We start from the raw sequence: 6,369 nt of genomic DNA, 5'->3' as shown, positions 1-6,369 counted from the left end.
ATTAACAAAGAACTTCCTTCGCCAGTGGATAAATTCAAAATAAAAGTCGTTTTTCTCGACCGGACTGGCCAAAAACAATTTTATTCTTCACAACGTTTCGACCACATTCTGGTCCTTATCAAGTGAATTAGAACCACGCACACAACATTTTTTAATTCGCTGACATTAGTGCCCAAACCATATCATGCAATCGTAAATCTAGAATCGCAAAAACGCAGTAGTCAATAAGATAAAATCATGACAAGTTACCAAGTCTATAACATAAAGTGAAAATCTATACCATAAAGTAAAAATAAGATAAAAGAATTTGAATTAAATAAGTGTAAATAAAATAAGTTAAGTTAAAAAGTCAAAAAGTAGTCAAATTAGGTAGTCAAAAAGATAAAAACATGAAAAGTTACCAAGTCTATAACATAGAAATAAAATAAAAGAATTGAAAAATACGTGTAAATTAAATAGAGTTAAATTAAATGAGTGTAAAGATTGAATTAAATACGTGTAAATAAATAGGTTAAATTAAATGAGGTAAAAGATACATACGTTGTGCGTGTCAAAAGACAGATTGTAGAGGGAAAGAAAAAGGCAAGTCATGTCAGAGAGCACAACCATACCTCTCCACAGTCAAAGTCGTACTGAGAGACACATAATAGGCGCGAATAACTAACTGTGCTCACGGGCAAAACAAACCGGCAAACTAAGTGCGTCAATAACTCGGTTGTAATTCGCTGGTAAATTTTCGGTGTCTTTTTGTAGATTGATTGCGCTGTCACATTTCTTAATAAAAAACATCTCAGAGATTTCACGCTTCTTGAACTGTCTTTCCTTGTATAAAATTTTTGGTTGTTGCCAATTGAAATCATGTTTGTGAGTGAGACGGTGCTTACTCACGACAGAATGATTATCGTTCTATTCTTCCTAATGTCGCAAGCATGTTCCTTAATACGCGTCTCTAAGTGTCTTTTTGTTTGACCGATGTATGCAGCGTACAATTAGCGCAATCATCCTGTACACTAACTCAGTTTGTTTAAGATTCGGTAACTTGTCTTTCCCCTTTTTTATGATGCAGTCTAATTTCTTCGGAATAGTGAGGATGTTTATAGACTTGGTAACTTTTCATGTTTTTATCTTTTTGACTACTAATTTGACTACTTTTTGACCTTTTAACTTACTTATTTTATTTACAACTTATTTAATTCAAATTCCTTTATCTTATTTTACTTTATGGTATAGATTTTCACTTTATGTTATAGACTTGGTAACTTATCATGATTTTATCTTATTGACTACTGCGTTTTTGCGATTCTAGATTTACGATTGCATGATATGGTTTGGGCACTAATGTCAGCGAATTAAAAAATGTTGTGTGCGTGGTTCTAATTCACTTGATAAGGACCAGAATGTGGTCGAAACGTTGTGAAGAATAATTGTTTTGGCCAGTCCGGTCGAGAAAAACGACTTTTATTAAAAAAATTGTTAATGCTTAATATTTTGTTTTTCTAACTTTACAGTTATTACTAGAGTCCGGACGTTCGTGCGTGATTTCGTGTCACGCGTGGAGAACCGCTGTGTGCGAGTAAGTCGGGTGCTCGCTTGAGTGAGGTAACAATAATAGTCGGCAGTCGTCGCCTCTGCTATTGTTACCTCACTCTAGCGAGCACACGACTTACTTGTACGTAGTGGTTTTCCGCGAGCAACACGGGATCGTGCACGAATGTCCGAACTCTAGTTATTACATAATAAAAAATTAAGGATTTTTGTTCAATTAGTAATGAGAATATAGATATGTAAAAAGTTTGCAAAATGAGTGATGAGATAGCAATTTGTTTGTGTGTTATTAAATGCATTGGAATAATTTCTGTTGTAACAAAAACTATTTTTACAGATAACATGTCTAAAATGATTCTGGATCAAGAAATTAATTATGATCGTTTAGTAAATGGTTTACAAATAACAAAAGATCGTAGTCAATTTACCAAATATAAAAACCAAAAAATTCAGAGGGCACAGAATTATTTATCTACTGGTATTTATTCATTAATGGATTTCCTACGATTATTTGAAAAGGATAATTTACATAAACAACATAAAATAGCATTGTTAACAGGTAAATGTTCACAAATTAATTTTTATTTTCTTACATGCGCTTTGTTATTGTTAATTCACCTTCTACTACTATTTTTCTAAATTTTTTGTAAATATTACGAAAAAATTATAGGAAAAATAAAAAAAAACATTTAGTGTCTCCAACCAAACCGTTTAGTTAAGGCATTTTTTAACAGCAACCAAATATCTTGTTTTCCATAACAAAATATTTAGTTACTTCTGCTAAATACACTTTTCTGATTTGTTCTGTGGACCAAATGATTTTGTTCTTAGACCTCACATACAACAATTAAGCATTTTAGTTACTTTACCCGCAGAAACTACATAATAATGAAATCTTCTGTTACATAAGTTAAAATAATGCCCAATAAGTACAATTTCGTCTTTCTATGCATTAAAATTTAGATTTTATACACTATTTTATATATTAACAAAACATTATAGTAGTTTTAACAAAACTGCCTTGTTCTTCTAGCCAAATGATTTGGTATATTTTATACACAAGAGCGCCGTGTAGGTACGTGCTGCTGGAAACAAACGGTATCAGATGTGGTTAGCCCGCGTTTCTGCATGCCATTTTGTTTTTCTTCTGGCTCTGCGTGATGCCTATTGTTGTGAGACTTATAAGTGAGACTTATTGTTGTGAGATTTATAACTTCATGTACGTGCAGTGAGATCGTTTCGTGTTTAATGAAAACATCTTCGTAAGTATGAGTTTCATGATAATTACTGGATGCATGTGACATTATCGGTATATCCAAAAGAGTTTATACCGTGTCCTTTGTGAAATTGTTTCTGTTTGAAAAATAGTGCGCTCGTGAAGCAATCCCGGATAGCGACAGCGACAGCGACGCGGCGAGGGGGGCCGCGAGCCCGCGCGATCGTCTTTCGTTTTACCGGCTCGAGACACGATTCTCGCGCGTAAAATTGCGGAGTCGGTCGGAACACGCAAAAGCGACAACACGCGAGATCTGGTCTCTGCTTTCTTTATTCGAGCTTGCGATATCTTATATCAGTCGATACAGTGATCTTTCGTTTCTAAGTACATTCGGCAGTACGATTAAGAACGTTGTTTAATAGTTACGGTGATTAACGTATACGGTAATTAACGTATACGGTGCGCGACATTCGTCGAGCGAACTTAGTGCGGGCCAGCGAGGCTGAGCGAGGCCTCGGCGTTGCAGCCCCACGTCGGGCACCAGCATCTAGGAGACAGGACCTTCCTCGGTGACGGACTCGGACAGAGCATCCCGTGCTAGGATCCCTTGTCGTCATCGTCCTTGACGATCTGGCAACGAACGGTAAATACTCTGTTTATCATCTATCCGATTTATCGGATAAGCGTGTACTCTTTCGCGATATAAGTGTGTTCTTTATTAGAGTCATTCTATCGGGCACGCGACGGCTATGGCCGTGTGTTATTGCGCTAGTGTAATTACTTCGTTTTATTGCGAATATTATCGTGTGTTCCGTCATGACCGGGGCGTCTCGCCGCCTAGACGCGATTCGAAGTTCTTACAATTGTTTACATTCCTCGTCAGGAATTTCACCTCGCCTCGACTTACTCCCTCGTCGCGTCGGTTACTGTATTGTGTACAACCGTTGCGCGTGTTCGTATTAGATTTCCCGATTACTTTACATTTTGCGAAATGTAAGCCTTGCGTTGATTCATTTGCGTTATCTTACTTATATTTTATTTCTGGCGTTAATTTAGTTGCATTATTATTTGCGACGAGTCTTACGTTGACTCACTTATACGTTATATATTATTCGCGTTGCATTTTTTACATTGTAATCATATTGACCCACTTGCGATACATAACTTGCATTTTACTTTTTTATTACGTTACTTTACTTGCGCCCCATTATTCATGTTATCTATCATGCGTCAATTTACTGGCGTTACACATATTACGTGCATTAATTAGCTCGGATTGTAATATCTGGTTTATTCTGACCGCATCAAATTTCTTATACATTACTATACCTGCATTACCGTTATGTCCGGGGCTTTATCGGTGTTACACTACTAATATTGTTATATTTGAGTGGCGATACGCACGTTATATCTTTCAGTAATTTACTTGGATTATACTATTAGCTTTTTTTCTTTATGGATTTACTACCGAAACACTATTCGCATTATTTCTTCATTTACTCACTTGTGTTAAATTATTCGCTCTATATCTTTCATTGACTTATCTGCTTTACTTATATTATTTGTATTCCACCTTACATTTCTTTACTAGCGTCATATATTATTCACATAACTTTACTCAGATCGCAATACCTGTTGTCACTTTGTACGATATATTTATTGCGGTATCATACTTGCTTACCGCAACTTGCAACATTTATTTCATATTATATTATTGCCTTTATTTTTTTTAATACTTGCATTCTATAACCTGTTTCTTTATTGTGTGTCTCATTGCATTGCATTTTAATTTATTTTATCTTGAAACTATTTCAGGTTGTTCTTCTGCGATACAAACCTGGAAGGTGAACTGAGCGTTGTGTGCCTTTTTCCGTATCATTCTGATTTTTTCAACTGTATGCAACGTAGCATAAAATGAGCGACGAAGAATTTATTACTAAAACATTAAAAGAATGGGGTCTGGAAAAGTGGACATCAAAATTTTTGGGTATGTTAACTTCAAAATTCTTTCCTCGTATATTTGGATAATAGGATATACTGCATATTCAATGTACTTGTTAAAATTAGTAAACATTACGTGTCATCAATATTGGAAAAGTAATATGTAGTGTATAAAAAATTGATTGGAATCTTACAGACCAAGAAATAAGCCCTTCATTATTGTTGAGTATTTCGGAACAAACATTATTTGAATTATACCTACCGTTGGTGCAAGATGTATTTTTATAGAGAAAAGGAAACAGTTTTTAAAAGAACAGTCAACAAAGGTTAGAAGAAATAAAATTAATAATAAAGATAATAGTATGTGTAATTACTAAGGTATGTCAGTTTAGAACAACTTTTTTTTTATTTCACGAATAGCATATATACTTGCAGGAAGGTAAAATAAGATACTTGTTAAAGTTTGAGCCATTAATATTAACAGGTCGCTCATCGCAATTTTTAATTTTTCATTTAGTAAGATAGAAAATATTTTATAACTATCTAAAAAACAGTAATACAGCATTGCTTCACATAGATTTTTGTAGTAAATTTACCGCTCTACAAAAAGATCTCTTATCATTTTTTCATAAATTTAACCGTTCAAAAGATATTCAAAGTTAAAGTTTGATAAATTTTATAAAACTTGTTTTTGCTTCTTATGAATTTTGTATCATATCGACTATCAAAAATTATGAAATAATTAATACATATTTTTATAGAAAATTTAACGATCTACAAAAAAGGTCTCTTATATTTTTTTCCTTACATATAACCATTTAGACGATATAATTTTTATACACTTTGAACTTTAAACCTTAATATCGTCTAAATTGTTATACTTATGAAAAAAATTTAAGAGACCTTTTTTGTAGATGGTTAAATTTTCTATAAAAATATGTATTGATTATTTCATAATTTTTTATATTCAATATGATACAAAATCATAAGAAGCAAAAACAAGTTTTATAAAATTTATCAAACTTTAACTTTGAATATCTTTTAAACGGTTGAATTTATGAAAAAATGATAAGAGATCTTTTTTGTAGAGCAGTAAATTTACTACAAAAATCTATGTGGTGCAATGCTGTATTACTATTTGTTAGATAGTTATAAATTTTTTTCTATTTTACTAAATAAAAAATAAAAAATTGCGATGAGCGACCTGTTAATATTAATATTAAGAGCTCAAACTTTAACAGGTATCTTATTTTACCTTCCTGTAAGTATATATGCTATTCGTGAAATGAAAAAAAAGTTGCTCCAAAATGACACCCTAGTGATTACATAACATATATCTCTTTATTTATTTAAACTGAAATATATTAAATTTAAAATATTTTATAGAATATTTCTAGATGTGAAAATGTTCTGAATACACAAGGTGAATCTGCATCAGACATATCCAAAGAAACAATAGAACAAATACAAGACAAAGAAGTCGAATCTCATAAAATATTGGAACAAAATGAAAACGCAATACTAATAGAAATACAAGATTCCGTGGCTTATGAATCAAAGGATACCGATATTAAAAATGTGTATTCCTTAGTAAGATTTTTGAAATATCAACTTTTTTTTAAACTTCAGTAAAACGTAGCATAATTTGAAATTATAATACTTTTCAT

At 32.5% G+C, this 6,369-nt stretch overlaps 1 long non-coding RNA gene across 1 annotated transcript; it reads left to right on the top strand.

The window, feature by feature from the left end:
• The first annotated feature begins 2,231 nt into the window (after window positions 1-2,231).
• Window positions 2,232-6,332, top strand: LOC139813217 (uncharacterized). The gene is made up of 4 exons (XR_011732081.1): window positions 2,232-3,404; window positions 4,577-4,748; window positions 4,899-5,028; window positions 6,089-6,332. It is a non-coding gene; the product is annotated as an uncharacterized lncRNA (long non-coding RNA).
• Window positions 6,333-6,369: the final 37 nt, after the last annotated feature.

Source organism: Temnothorax longispinosus, chromosome 5 (genome assembly GCF_030848805.1).
Source record: "Temnothorax longispinosus isolate EJ_2023e chromosome 5, Tlon_JGU_v1, whole genome shotgun sequence".
In the NCBI taxonomy this organism is placed as follows: domain Eukaryota; kingdom Metazoa; phylum Arthropoda; class Insecta; order Hymenoptera; family Formicidae; genus Temnothorax; species Temnothorax longispinosus.
This window is presented reverse-complemented; position numbering and strand designations above follow the sequence as displayed.